The 14951-nt window shown below is 42.3% G+C and overlaps 1 protein-coding gene and 1 long non-coding RNA gene across 8 annotated transcripts in view; one reads left to right on the plus strand and one right to left on the minus strand.

The window, feature by feature from the left end:
- Window positions 1-1831: 1831 nt before the first annotated feature.
- On the minus strand, window positions 1832-6200 carry LOC143172825 (uncharacterized). The gene is made up of 2 exons (XR_012997414.1): window positions 5278-6200; window positions 1832-2759 (listed from the first exon to the last, which is right to left on the minus strand). It is a non-coding gene; the product is annotated as an uncharacterized LOC143172825 (long non-coding RNA).
- A 1084-nt stretch (window positions 6201-7284) lies between these two features.
- Window positions 7285-14951, plus strand: part of ERBIN (erbb2 interacting protein) — a 123009-nt gene continuing 115342 nt past the window's right edge. For all 7 annotated transcript variants that reach the window (XM_076362809.1, XM_076362808.1, XM_076362814.1 and 4 more), the window contains exon 1: window positions 7285-7505. The gene's annotated coding sequence lies outside the window, so the exon portion shown is untranslated. The remainder of the gene's footprint in view (window positions 7506-14951) is intronic.

Genomic DNA, 14951 nt, shown 5'->3' on the forward strand with positions numbered 1-14951 from the left:
GGTATCACCTCTTCTCAATCTTGTCTCATTTGTCTAACACAGTGTAATAGCCATGGCATCATAACTGTACGCTCAAAATGCACAGAAGTGAGATAAACTTTTAATTGAAACACTTCTCTCCTACTTTTACAGCAAATGGAATGGGAATGGGAGGAAGAGGGAAATAATACAATAAGTTTTAACTTCAGCTAAAGACAGACCACTATATGAAAGTCGGAAAGCAGTGCCCTAAGGGCTTCATAACAGCAACTGCATTTTACACTGAACGCTTTTGCATGAATTGATAGGTTCCTGTGCCACCTGCATTTAAGTGGATTTCTCTCACTAACAGTAAAGAACAAGGCTATTTTTTTTCTTGATGAAATCTTTTCTGTGCAAATTCAAAGGGGGGGCTTTCTCGCCAAAGTTGTGTGCCTGTTTAATCTGAATGTATGCCGTCTAATCACAACACTTTGAAATATGTTCATGAAAATGTGTTGAGCTGATGCTGTCATGATGCTCAGCTGTAAACTCTCCTATGTTGCTAATAGCACGGTTAATCAGAATCTATGCAGTTTTGCAACCTTAGTTTAACAAAGTAAAATATTTAAAAGGTTTTATTTATAGAAATCATAATAAAGAGTAATTACAGCTCTAGACTAAACTGCGCTTCTCAAAGCACTTGGTAAAGCCGCTTTCTCTGTTGAGAGCTTTTGCTTGTTTGCAGGCATGGAGATGAGTTAATACACAACTTTTTCACCTTTGTGGCCTGGAAAGTCACTATTTCCTTACTGATGTAGCATAACACTCACACCTGCCATGTAAGGATTGTATTAAAATATCCTTTTCATGGAGGAAACCAGTAGATGAAACCTGTGAATTAAAACATTAAAAATATTACTTTAGTTTTATTGTTTGCAACTATCATGCCTTAGAACTTAGGACAGATATAACTCAAAAAATGTCTATTTTAGATTTTAAAAAGCCACTCTTAAACCATTCTTGCCAAAGGAAAACTAAAAATGTCTATAACGGTTTTCAGTTATGCTAGTCATACAAGTGCAATCTTTTATATTTTGTTTGTTCAAAGGAGAAGGGATAAAATCCTTAAAAAGGGAGAACATTTCTTAGCACTTAGAACTATGTCATTTATATTTGTCAGGTGGGGAGAAGAAAGGGAAAAAATAACTAAAGAAAGAGAACTGAAGACTTCATAAAGAAGAGAAACGGGGAACACAAACCGATTCTTGTTTAATTGGACTTAAAATTTAATTTCTTATATGATGAAAAAATCTGCAACTGTTTTAACAGATTCTGAAAAGAGTAATTATTTTCCCCAAACTAAAGTAATCTTTTTTCGTGAACCCTATTTTGCAGATGGAGGACAATCGAAAGGATTGTTTTTTGAACTCTCCTAAAAATGTTCCATGGTAGCTTTTCTACAAATCAAAACTTCCTTACTTAAGGTACAATCTATTAGTGTAACAGGCCTAGAGACAGGATAGTTCATCTCACTGGACTGTCTGGATCTCCTTGCTTCAAAAGGATTTAACCTGTGGTTCCAAACATGGCAGTCCATGAGAAATTAAACTTTAAATATCATTGAGCCAACACCGAAGCCAGGAATTCACACATTGTTTGCTTTTATTTTTACATGACTGACATTATTCACAGAAAATAAGATGACAAGGAAAAAGTAAGGAATTTGTTAAGTGTGCACATATACAACAGTGTTGCTAAAAACTACTGAAAGATTTGTATTGCCGGCGTTAGCCCCTTCTAAGAAAAATTAATGGTCAGAATAGAGATAAGGAAGCCATAAAATGTAAAATAAATGCAATTCATCCTACAATTAAGAGAAATCTGGATTTCTTTAATGATTAGCATGATGGGTATCATCATAAATGTGCCTATATAGAATTGTTCTGGAATTATATTTGTGATAACATTCACAGTGTCTATTTACACATCACCTATTCACCAACTTTTTACTCCAGAACACATTCTTTCTCATGCATTTTCATCAGCTTAAAAAAACCACCATAATTAATTTTAAACAAACTTGCCACAGAAATTCTTCTTTCCTACCAGTGGAGAGATAGAGGAGTGATAGTTTTCCTACAGGATGCAGCACTAATTACTGGCCTTGGAAGAGCAATATAACCAGTGTAGAGCTACTACAGAGCTACTATAGAGCTAGCGTAACTGATTTCCTACAGAAAAGCTATTCCAGATCTGATGAGAAGTTGGTACAGTATTCTTTTAGGATTGCTTTTTGGACACAAATATTCTCAGCAGCATTCATTGTTACCCTTTTTGGATCCGAGAACCTTACCAAATGCAGTCCAAAACCATTGCTGGTGCACAGGCAAAATACTGAGCACATGGCTTATTTGTGCCACTTTATAGCTGGCTCTTTCTGCCAATTTCATGTTTAACTCTTTGTCTGCAGCGTGGCCAGAAGGAGCTCTGCAGGACCTCATAAACAAAGGATTGATGGTTACGATCCGCAGATGTCCATGTCCTCACACGGCATGTCTGCATTTTCATTCCTTTCCGTTTGTTTTGACCAGCGCAAGATTTATGTGGGGGTATCAGCTGTCAAAACAGACTCCAAGGCTAAGAGGCTGCAGCATAGCTTAAAGTCAGTGTTAAGGAGACTCTCCAGGAGCAAAGCAGTCCAAATCAGGCAAGAGTAAAGGTGCCTTAACACCACCTTTTTGTCTTTTCTCCTCCATGTGAAATGCTGTGCCGCGTGTTCCTCAGTCAGAATTCAGGAGCTCACCCATGGTAACCAAGGAAGAGAAATACAAACAAAAAGTCACAATAAAATGTTTAAAAATAACTCTGAAACATTCCTAACCATTTCTAGAACACAGCATATACAAAATAGGTTGTGGTGTTACAAAGGTTTTCTATTGGTAGTATTACTTGCGTAATACTCCAAAACTTAGTCACACAATACATTTACGTTCATTGCTCTGTTTGATTGTACTATTTGAAAAATAATGCAACCAAATACAGAGGGACTTCTTTGTATGGTGTAACACAATATTTAACCACTGTAAATTTGGAACTGTATCAAAGTTAGACTGAACAGAGGTTGTTTACTTAGCTTCTCTTTAAATATAGTACATAGGCATGATGCATTTAGGAAGTCATAACAATATACTTCTAAGACTTAATTGCCACTGTATTATACCAGCTTTGTGTTGATTTCACCAGCATAAATGTGGTGTAGCCCAGTTGTGAATCAGGTCAATTCAGAAAATGTTTCAGTAAGACATTTTGAATGGACCATGTGCAAATTTAAATTATGGGGTATCTAAAATAAACTTCAATATATACTTGTTAAAGAAAAGAGTGCTTATTGTCTCTTTATGTCTTTCAGGCAGTTATTACTTCCAGTAATTATTATTTAATATTTATATTGCAATGATGTCCAGAAGTCCCAATTCTAATTGAGTTAAAATCCACCATTCAGGTCACTACCTGAGCATTTATTAAGCAGAAGCGCTTACCCCGGAGGCCTTTCAATCTAGCTCTTGGAGAAGTGGAAACGCACAAACGTAATGAAAAACAGTAGTAAGAATAGGGAAAAGCAGCAATTAAACCCTGTTGCTCTGAAAAACTATGTATACATTGTTCAGACCATTGAACTCTTGAAAGGGACAAAGGGGGGTGGCTGTTTCACCAACTGTTCTTTCAGTTTAGCTGCATGTTGTTGCAGTATTTACTAGTGTTCCTGTTCAAATATAAAAATAGAAATTTGAATGAGAGGATTTCAGTCTTAGTGTCTACCGTGAAATCACGTGTAAAGAATTTGTTTAAGCTTTCAGTGGGATCAGTTGCACAGTCTCCCTTGAAAGACTCATTATGTAACTCTATATTTTGTACTTTGTGCGCTTAATCTGTAATTATTTGGTAACTGGGATACAAACTCTGGGACTTAATGTTGCTGGGGACTCTGTTGAAGCTGTAATCTAAATACTGTCTTGATATTTATAGCGCTTTTAAATCCCTGGAATAACTCCTGGTATTTTCTTAATTTATATAGATAGTTCTATCTTGTCTATCTAAAATGTCTTCAGGAGCTGTGGTCTAGCTAGCTATAGTTTCAGCAGATTTTGGCTAGGCTTTTTTTTTTTATGGCTAAAACCATAAGTGAAATAGTATCTTACATTGAAACTAACGTTACAACTACGGTAGATTCACCATGGGAACAACAGTTGCTATAAATTTCCCACACTCATCTATTACCCGGCTGCATTAACAATCGCATCGGGCAATTTGCAGTAAACATTGCCAAACAACATTTTCACATTAAAAAAGTTACGACAATTCACGCATAAAAGAGGTGCCTTGAAGAGTTCAAGATGGAGGACATCAGTTACAGAGAGCCATTCATATTAATTATGATAAGGATACATTATTGGGTATTAGACAGGAATGATCAATTGTTCACATGAAATGAAAAAATCAGCGATTTTATTATAGCACCAGTGTGGTGCACTATAGTGAGACATTCTAAGTCTGCTGTCAGTGGGGGTGAAGTTCTCATAACTTGGCCTTAGTCCAAAGCTGACTCATTTGAAGAAAATGGCTTATCTGAACAAGAAGAAATGGAAGTGATTTAATGTTTTGGGAAATATATATACATATATAATTTTATTTTTTACAACCTCTGATGGTTGTATTTAATTTAATTTAATTATTTAAATCTAGGCACAGATGTAGTCCCCAAAGAGGACTGTATGCTCTGTAAAGATGGAGAAAGGATTTGTAGAAAAGTAAAGAAACAGTAAGTGAATATTATTACCCTAGTAGAAATGCATGCTTATTTTCTGTATCTGGATACAAATTGGATACTCGAACATACAATCCCCATACACAGACAAGAAATAAAAGTATTGTTAAACATAGTGGACTTTTATAAATGTGATCAACTGTACATTTTGTTGCTAAAGATTAAACCTTCTTCACCCAAAGCCCCGTAAGAAACTGGATGACACAACTAATGATCCTGAACAGCAAGTATCAGTTGGAGTTACTTTCAGGGACTGGTAAGGGTTTAAAGGACTTCTCATGTCTAGCTGTATGCTAAAATCAGGGGCAGGTCAACACTAACCTGACATACCATTTTCCTTTGCTGTTCAATGGCTCATGTAAAATGGCATTTTTTAGCATGTTGTCCATTTCTCAGTAAACAGATTATCATAATAAAACACTATCCCAGCTTAGTCGGTGGCAGTCCCAGTAGAGAAGCCAGGGATTAAATGGGCGTGAAAACAAAACTACCTCTGTCCTTAGACGTGGTCTCTGCGGAACACAATCAAGGAGCATAAGGTGAGCAGCATGTACAAATCCACCCCGCTGTGAGCTTTGTGCGCTGTTCTGTGGCTGAGCAGAACTCCAGGCTCCAGGACTGTTAAAATGGCATATTGCCTACACAACAGGTTACCAAATACCCGTTTCAAACAATCAAGGAAACTAAGGAGGAAAGCATTTCCATCAACGCACTGTTGCAATCCAACAAACACCAATATCAAAGGCACGTGACATTCAGTAAACCCACTGGCTGCTTTTCAGACGTATTTGTACGTGACTATGCTACAGTTAACCGCATTTTCAGTACCCTCATATCGTACTGAGGGTGTTGAAGTACTCGAGGAGAAAATAGAACTGTATTCCAGGGTTTATGAGAAACAGCGTCATTATATACACGGCGTTATTTCAGTTGTTGTTGTTCACGTCGAAGTTTAACGTAACGTTTCCAAACACCATGCTTGGGTGGAGGTTGTTAGCTTTTCCCCCAGGTGAGTTTGGTCCCCCAGACCCTGGTAACTGGAAGTCAAGGGAGGGTAAGGCGCAATGGAGTGGCAGCTGTTGGGACGGCCATGAACGTCAAGACGGCGGACGCCCGAGAGGTGATCAATTGTTTCAGCGATCTGGATACAGTATGTGCAATTATGAAATCAGGAAGCTGAGCTGCTTACGCCCAAGGAAACTTTTACCATTCGGGATTGAATTTGTCTGGGCGACTGACGTGCCCCTGCGGAAGACAAGCTACGCCAAAACCGCGGGGGGGGAACCAGCGACACCCGCACCCTAGCGCAGGGGTCTCTCAATCCCGAGTGGTTACCGGGCCAGGAAGGGCCCCCCAAGGCACCCGCCGCGGTCCGGCCGGCGGACGGGCCCCATCCCAGTCCCCGGTGGCGGCCGCACGTCGGGCAGAGGCGGGCGGGCCCGTCCCGCCGCCGCGGGACACGTTCCCCCCCCGCAGCGCGCCGCCCCCACCTCCCCCTCAGCTCCCTCGGGCCGCCCCGCGCCCTCACCCCCGCCCTTCCGCCCCGGCCCGTGACCCCGCGCCAGCGCCCCCAGCCCCCACCGCGCCCCATTCCTCCACGGCCCGCTCCCGCCCCCCACCGAGCCCCATTGGCTGCGGCGGCCCGTCCCTCACGACACCCCTGGCTCGCATTGGCTGCGCCGCGGCCTCCCCGCGCTCGGCCGGGGGGAGGTGGGGTGAGGAGGGGAGGCCAGCGGGACCCGGCGGCGGCGTTACCCGCCCGTGCCCTCCCCTCCCCCCTCCCCGTCACGGCCAGTGCGGGCGCGAGCGCCGCGCCTGCCCGCTCCCGCGGCGGCTGCCTCCGCCCGGCTCCGACCGCGGCCCCGGCCCGGCTCCCGCTCCGCCCCCTCCCGCCGCTGCAGTGCCTCCCCCGGCCTGGGCGGCGGTGCGGGGCGCCGGCAGCCGCAGGGGCGCGACGGCCTCCCCCCGTTTACCTCCCTTCCCCTCCCCGTCGCGTGTCCCCCGCGGGGCATCCACCTCCCCACAGCTCCGCCGCCTCCCCGGGCCCCCGCTGCCGAGGCCGGGGAGAGGGGGCGGGAGGCTGAAGCGACGGGAGAAGGGGGAAGTGTGCGAAAGGAGGCGGGGAGAGAGGGCGGCGGCGGCGGGCGGGCAGGTGAGGCAAGGCGGCCATCCCGCTCCCCTCCTGCCCTTGGCTGCGACGGCGCGGCGGCTGCGGCGGGGGGGGGCGGCGGCCGCGCTCGGGCGGCGGGGCCCCGAGTGAGGAGCTGGGGGCGGAGCAGCGGCGCCCAGCGCGCCGGGGAGGCAGGCCGGCGGGCGAGGGGCGGCGGCGGGCCGGGCCGCGCTGCCGGGGCCGGCTGGGTGGTGGGGGGCGCTGCGGTCTCGCCGCCGGGCGTCGTTTCTGCCGGGCGGTCGCGGCGCCGGGCGGGGCCGTCGCGGCTCGGGGCCGCCCGCGGGGCAGATCCCGGCGCCGCCGGCGGCAGGGGCCGGGAGGGGCCCGGCTCCGCTGCAGCCCTGCCGCCGTGCACACGCACGTCGGACGCTCCGCTCCGCGAACGCCCCCGTCCTCGTCGAAAGCCGTTGCATCTCCCCCCCCCCCCGGCCTTCTCCTCTGCCCCCTTTCCCCTTAACGCGAAGAAAACTCGATTGGATTTAATGTATTTCCTTGGGGTCGGAAGAAACTCCTGCCTGCTGGTTCTGGTTTAGACGCCCGACAGACAAGGTAAATTAAATGGAGAAGGCTTGGGGAGCAGTAGCAGCAGCAACAACAACAGAAAAAATCCTTCCTCTGCTGAAGGGGGTGGGGAAAAAGGAAGGAGTTCACGCTTCGTTTTGATATCCTGTTTTTGGCCTTTATTTTTCTGTGTTTTCCGCCTTGCACAGTTTAGGTGTCCTTTGTGTTTCTCCCTCTCTCGCCGAAATGTTGTTTGTATGAACGTAGTCGCTGGTTTCATGGGGGCTGAGGAAAGAGGCTGGGGAGACCGAAAGTTTTTAAGCTCCTCGGACACAGAAGTTTCTTTGTTCGGTCGGAGAAGGTATTGAACCGAAACTGCTCGACTCCGTGACTCTGCTGCTTCAGCGCCTTCCCTCCCAAAACGATTGCTAACCCTGCGAGTATAATTAACTTCTCGGGAAATAAGGAAGTCCGAAGGGAGGTAGTATCTTTTATTTAATCGAAAGATCTTGAGGCTTGGCGCTGCCTGTGTCAGCCGTTTCTTGTTTCTCTTTCACCTTGTTTTCTGGAATATCGGTTAGTGTCTGGCCGGTCTTCTTCAAGATAGCTATTAAATTTCTTTATAAAGATGTGCCCTCGTAGTCCTCTGTAAATGCTGTCGCAGTTTTTCCCCTCGACTGCTGCCGCCACCTCTCTTCCTCCCCTCCGCCCCCTCTCAGTCCTCGAGATGACGAGTTGGACTGCATATTGTTCAGCTTGTATAGGAGAGGTCTGTATTGCATTCTGATCCTCGGACAAGTTTATCTTAAGAACCTCCATTTAAAAAAAAAAAAAAAGGCAAAAAGCTAGCTAGTGTTCTGATTTCTTAAAAGTATGTGCAGTTGAACCTCTGAGTTAACGTAGCCTTGTTTGGTTTTGGTGACCACTTTCTCCTTTATCATTTTTGAAAGGAGTCCCGTTTGAAGCTGTTGGAGGGGAGACTAAATGAGAAGTTTTGGTGTAAGGTTTTGTATTGCTGGTGCAATACAAGTTAAGTTACTCCAGCTAACTAGTTGTGTGTAATGAAAGCAATATTGCTCACCACAGATGCATTTCACATGCCCCAAAGAGGCAGTTATTGGTTAGTTTTTTTGTGAAGGCAAGGAATTTCTCATACTGTGAATGTTCAGAATGAGCTAGAAGCCATAGTTCTGTGCTAGCTTATTTAAATTTTTGTTCCTGTTTTTCAAACTCAGAAGCAGCACGTTGGTCAGATAGGATGTGTGTGCTTCAGTCTCTCAAGTGTCTGAGATGTGTTGGTATTTGTGAGGCTTGGACAAACTCGTTTCTGTGCAAAATTTTTAACACTCCTACATACGTAGTTCTTTAGCAGCTTCAAGTAATGTAGCATTTGAGGAAAAAGTTATGAATCCAACTCCATCTGTCTGATATACTGTGAGGAAAAATGTTAACATTTAACTGACCTAAAGTGTCTTCTGTGGCTGATAACAAGTAAATGATTTGGCTTGCAATTCATAGGCTTACCTTTCCAGGCAGCAGTAAGGGTTATTCTTAGGCATCAGAAAGGGCTGAACAAAATAAATGGCAGTGAACTTCGGTTTCCTTATAAGGCTGATGCTTGGCAGGAAAGCAATGAAGTCTAAATAGAGTAATCCTTTTACAAAGAATGATCACTTTCCAAAGCAGTGTTTCAGTCCCAATAATGACTTGAGATTCCTGGGAGGAGGTGGGGGGTTGGGAATTGTAGCAATGCATGACAAATTTAGGTGTAAACCACTATGTTCGCAATGGATGCAATTTTGTTTCTTTTCAGACCTTTTGTGTTTCTCATGATGCACTTGATATTTTTCAATGCCATGTAGAAGAATAGATCCTTGTAGTGGAGCCACAACTTCTTACGCTGGTGTTTTGTCACCATGGTAGCTATGGATAAGGCCCTTTTTAATGATGAAAGTGTAATTCAGTACTGCTTACAGCTAATGGTTATATCATAGAATGCCATTCATGTCATTGACATAATTTAGGAGTTATGAAGGAGTATATTCTTTCTCGAGATCAACCTCCTCAACTAAAAATCAGTCTGACATTGATATTCATATTATGAATAAAATGATTTAAATATACACATGGTAGCTCATGTTGTTTGAAACAACGCTTTCATAGGTACGTGTCGATGGCTTGGGGAGACATTCTTTTGACCTGGCTGTTCCTTGCTCATGAATTAAATTAAGCTCAAGTAAACATCGGTAATTTTAAGTAGGTATGCTTGCAATCAAAGAGCTAGAAGTTACAGCGTATGGCATACTATGAAACATGATTATCATTAGGATGATTATCATACTAGTAAAAATATGAATAGATTTGTCTTATGAATAAGCTGCCCAATAGATAATGTTTGGTATAAATGTAGTGCTATTTAGGGTATCCATTTGCACATCACATTCATACAGAATTGATGAGGGGGCTCCATGGATAGTATTATTGATTGAGAGTTGCATAGTGTAGTAAGCTGGTGGAGTAAGAAAACAGTGTTATGATTTGTCCTCAGTGGAATTTGTTCAGAGTCTGTAGTCCCAGGCATAAAGAGCCATACTTGGAACATCAAAGCGAAGGGAAGGCTTGCACGTATGTAACATACATTACACCTAGCATGTTAGCAGTAGGTTCTAGAAATAGAAGGGGATGGGAGCAAATTCCTCAACTCAGCTTTCCTGTAGGGGTGTAATGAATCACTGGCTGTCTGCTTTGTTTTCTTGTTTTGTTGTTGTCCTTCCTGCTCCCAAGCAAAAAGGAAAATCTTCTAGGGAAAACGTTACATAAAGAACAAATGGTTGATATGTCATCTTTTCAGCAGATTCTCCCTATGGAATAACCTGATCTGCTAAAGGAGGGTCTGACATTTACTCCACATAGAGGAATTACAAATCTAACCTTTTCTGAGTAACTAGTTGAGTTGATGGAAAAGCTACTCTTATGGGTATGAAAATAGTAGACTGTATTCCTATGTGAGCATGCAAATATTGATGGTGACAATTGATATATAGGTAGTTAAATGTGAATCATCTGGAAAACGAAGATTTAGAAACATCGCTATTTTACCTCGTCAACTTTTGAGTAAGTAAAACAATGTCAGACAACACTTTTCACATCAGAATGAAAACATTGAAGGTAACACGTTTATCAGTTTGTGTACTAAATAGTCTGTAGATAACTTCCCCTGCCCCCACACATTTAGAAAGTGCAGTGTTTGTGGTAACCTGTTACATTGCTAGCTTAGTGTCTTGGGAACATCTGTGAAGTCCCGTGCACACTTGTGAGGTATAGGTTGCGTCTTCTACAACTTCTAAAAGTTTAACTGATTTTGAGAGTTTTGCTTAATGTTTTGAATGCATAGGGAATATCTTTCTGTTAGTGTTGTGGCTAACCTGTGAACAGTTCTGTGGCTACTCTCATGGCAGATCCTGGCCCAGTTCTGGACAAGAAGTACTTTTTTCGGTGTGGTGGGGGCTTGTCAAAGCTTCAAACATGGATTTCCCACAGTCCTTATAGTGCTCTTCATCTCTTGGGGAGTAGCTGCAGTGTGCCACTGCAGTTTCCAACTGTGAAGGTGGCATGCAGTGCTCACTGTATCAGCACGGCTGGCACTCTCTCTCCTGCTGAGTAATTATCGATAAAAATTAGTGGGCCTAAATAACACTGCCTAGTGTACTTTAGTAATAATTAATTGTTAAGCAATTCTATTGATTTTAAGGTTATAAAAAGGTGATATATAGAGAAACTTGACTGCTCTAATAACAAGATGGGTATGGGGTTTTTTTGAGGGATTTTTTGTTCTAAAAAGATTACTTTATTGAAATACAGCCTTCATTCCTAATTAAAAATACAATGTTCTTGTATTGTGAATAAAACCTTAAAAATGTTATGATTTGAAAGTAAAGATGCTGATTTAGTAGAGATTTATAAATCTCATCTTCTGCCTAAGAAAAATGGAAAAAGTGAATATTGCTATGCTGGAATTGGTAGTATTTTTATTATATAGTAATCTTGGGAAAATTCTGCTTTTTCTGCTGCTCTCCCGCGTTAGTTACGAGTTCTTTTTAAGATACTTGTTTCTCTGATGCTTAAATTTCAGTGCGGGTATTTGGCTTATTACTCTGTTTAGTTTCACCTGTACTTCCCCTGAAGGTGATACAGAAGTATGATGTTTCAACACTAAATCGCACCTTCCACCTTTGAAAATACATCATGACTTTGCATAATTGAGAAATAAAGCTAAACAAACCTCTTCGTTTGGTCTAAATGAAACCAAACTGAAGTGTACTTATGTTGGAGAACATCAGCATTGTGACTAGCTTCCCTAGGGTAGTTTAAGTTGAAAAGTAGATTAGTTCTTTCTGTATCTGGAACTAATTTCTAGATACTTGATACTAAGCGATCATTATACATAGGAACAAAAAGTGATGTTTAAGCAGAGTCTGAGAGCAATGTGAACAATCTTGGCTGCTGTGGCTGTCCTGGAAGTTGTAATAATGTCAGAAGGTAACCAAGCCTTTGGAGTTTCTTGTGTTTGAAGGCTCAGTCTTGTATAGATAAGATAGTATGTACTCTCCTCCACTCTTTATCTACTTCAGTAGATAATGAATGGGATGGCCATACTCTTCTGCACTATTTTTTGGCATGGCCAGGAGAACGTTAGGTAACAAGTCTTGTACACAGCTTTGATTAAGGAAGGCGGGGGAATGCTTTATACCTTCCTCTGTTCTGTATCTGTCCAATGATTAGGCACAGTCTAGACCCTAAAGATTATTTATGATAGTAAGGACAACTTCTGTCCCTGTAAGAGCAAAGCTACCAGAAAGATGTTAAGTGATTCCAAAATGCACAGCATTGTAGATAGTTTCTCAATTTTTAAGTATCCAATATTAAACACTCTTGCATCTTTTGTAAATAGAACTATGGTTTCTCAAGCTTCTGTTTCACGCTTTTGTTTAATTCAATTCTGCAAGCATAAGGCTATATTATATATGCAAAGTAAAACAACTGCTAAAAGGAAACGTTCTTTAAGATTGCCTTATTTAGATGCACATTGTGAGAATAATAACTGGAAGAAACTGTAGATCAGTATCTTCAGAGTGATCAGTTCGGAATTCACTGGGCACATGAGCTCCGTTTCCAAACAAAAAAGTCTTCCAAGCACACTGAATTCTCCAAGTTTGTATAGTTCAATACTATACAAATACTATACTATACTGTGCTTCATGTCTTGTAGACCCTGTCATGAAGTTGGCTGGGGTGGAATGAACAGAAATACGTAGACATGGTCCAATTAGTGAATGGTCTGACTGTTCTGGACTGTCACACACTTCCAGTGGCAGAAACTGCAGCTATTTGTGTAGAATTTCCTTTCTAGGAACAAACAGAAGGGAAATACTTGTTTTAGGAGTGTTGAGTTTTGTGTTGTCTTGAGCTTAAAATTGCACTTCTGAAGTAGATGGTTGGGGTATAGTTGTCTTCCTGTGAACTCCAAGGGCTCAGTTGCTACTTCTTGTGTCAATTGTCTGGGGCTAGCTTTAGGAGTAGAAGCAGCTCTGAAGTGGTTTGAAGTGTGAGTAAAAGTTACAAATACTTGAAACACTTATAATTCAACTCTTAATTTGGAATGGGTGGTATCTCCCTCTGAAGCAGCCAGGGCCGTATTCTCCTTGGTGGGGAAAGCTCCAATGTTAATAACTAAATTCAGAATATTTGAAGTTCTGTTAGTATGTTAAAGGTAGCTGCAGAAGAATGGTCTTGGTATCTGAAGTACTGTGCTTTCAGTTTTATTGCTGCCTTTGGAGCCTTCTCATTAGTTTTCAACTCTAGTTGGCATGAGAGGTTCTGTAGTAGCTGCGTAGGGGGCTCTGTCTTTCCAGACAGTTCTGGAAGAAAAGTTTCATGTTCTTCCTTAGTCCTCTGTGCCATAATGTGGGGTCTAAGTTTAGTATAGTTGCAGAAATTATTTTTTCAGTCTTCATTGCCCTCCTTGTCCTTGGAGTTTTTCAGTACATATCTTCCAAAATTTCCCACTCTCCTAAGAAGGAGAGGAGAGGGCATAGATGCTTCGAGCTACATCAGTGCATCTGAACAAACCTCTGAAATGCAATGCCACATGCCTGTGAATGTCAGTCACAGGTTCAGTCATCCAAAATGACTCTGCATGTCATCTTAAGTGTTTGGATCGTGGAAAGTGTTTCCAGGCTTGTCTGGAAGACTTCTGGTAGGCTGCTAAGGAACTTTTTGAGAACTGCTGCTTTTTCCCCAACATGTGACTGTAGTTGTCCCGGCATTACTCTCCTTGAAGGGAGAAATGATAGTTTAGAAGATCAACTCAATTGTCAGCAATCTGATCAAATTACTGCAGGTCTTCTGTCTTTACTTACAGGTAACCCTGAGGATAGGATGGAGATTTGTGTTTGAAACTGAATATCAGAGAACTCTTAAATCATGATACTAATGCAAATTAGGTTTTTTCCCCCTCTGTGGAAACGCTATGCTTAATAATCTGTACATGCTTATGCATGCTTGTGGTTAAAACAAACAAAAAGGCTTGGCTGCAGAAGTATTTACAAGGTTGAGGCCTGTATTTTCAGTAAAAGTAAACTGAAAGCATGGCAGCATAGCAGTCTAAATCTTTCATGACTTAAATGCCTTGTAAATACTCACTTTCGTGCTCATGCTACAGAGTATAATATGCAGGTATTTAATTTACTTAGTTTCCACTTTGGCCTAGGAGGTAGGTATGTATACCTGAAGGAGGAGATGAACATGCAGACAGCTGTTGATGTGCACTGATACCCTGCTGCTGGTACGTTTGCTTGCTGTGGCAAATTAGTCTATGTTGACCTGGAATGTCAGCTTGGTAGTTAGGTCCTTTTAGGAGAACATACTCATTTTGGGTTACTTCTGGTCACATGACCATATGTGATGTTAACCCTGGCACTGCAGGTCATTTAATTTCTGAGGTGCTCTATATTTTTTTGGGGTTTGCAATAAAGTTCATCACTGAGGGAAAAAATTCAGAAGTTCATGTCTTTCTGATTCATAGCCATCCAGCCTTTATACCATTTATTTCAGTTGTGCTTTAGTAAACTTATACAAGGTGATTTATTCTAAGTAATGGAGAATATTAATGAATTCTTTAGTAGATCTCCTTCTGGGAAGAATTACAGGCAGAGGGAATCAAATGTAGAATGCTAGAAAATAACATTTGGAACAAACCTAGAATTTTACTTTGAGGTAATTTTTGTTGGTTCACATATGGGTGTTGGAAAACTATTAAAAACAAGGTGACAATTAAGTAGGAAGAGGAGAAAAAGATGGTTAAACCTGTGCACTTCCATCCTTTCTGGGAATGTGACAGGAAGGGGAAATCAATTGGAACTCTGAATTTGGCAAGCCATCTGGCTCTGATTCTGATGGATAAGATCAGAAACGTTGATATGGGGGAGGGAGAAA

Source organism: Aptenodytes patagonicus, chromosome Z (genome assembly GCF_965638725.1).
Source record: "Aptenodytes patagonicus chromosome Z, bAptPat1.pri.cur, whole genome shotgun sequence".
NCBI lineage: Eukaryota > Metazoa > Chordata > Aves > Sphenisciformes > Spheniscidae > Aptenodytes > Aptenodytes patagonicus.